We start from the raw sequence: 498 nt of genomic DNA, 5'->3' as shown, positions 1-498 counted from the left end.
AGGTTAGGCAATATAAAGAGAGGAAATGTAACGCAAAAGACAGTTACTATAGAGAATTCAAAATAAGCTATGCTGTAATCAGTTTATAGCGGTAATAACGGGAAGAGCCAAGAATACAAAGAAGGTAGCACAAACAAGAGATATATATAGAGAGTTGGTTGCGTAGTAACTCTGCAATCGTTACGTTAGTGGAATTGATGATGCTTATTTTGTGATATTGGCTCCTTAGTTCAAGCAATTACATTATACATTGAATTCCTACCAGTAGAGTTCATTTAATGTATTGTATTTTTCTCTATAACAGTAAGCTTACTACTTCGTTTGATGCAAGAGTGTGAGAATGTCTGGTGCAGTGGCCCACAAGGTTTCATTTAAAAATGGCATGTAAATACACTGTATGAGCAAACAAGTATTTCTGCAAATTATGGAAAACGTGATCTCGCAAAAGAGCTTGGCACCTGTGCTTAGTAGGTAGGTAGTGGGGATCAGCCATGCATT

The sequence above is a fragment of the Egretta garzetta genome, unplaced genomic scaffold (genome assembly GCF_000687185.1).
Source record: "Egretta garzetta isolate BGI_Z169 unplaced genomic scaffold, ASM68718v1 scaffold127, whole genome shotgun sequence".
NCBI lineage: Eukaryota > Metazoa > Chordata > Aves > Pelecaniformes > Ardeidae > Egretta > Egretta garzetta.
The sequence above is the reverse complement of the archived record's forward strand: the minus strand, read 5'-3'. Positions refer to the sequence as shown.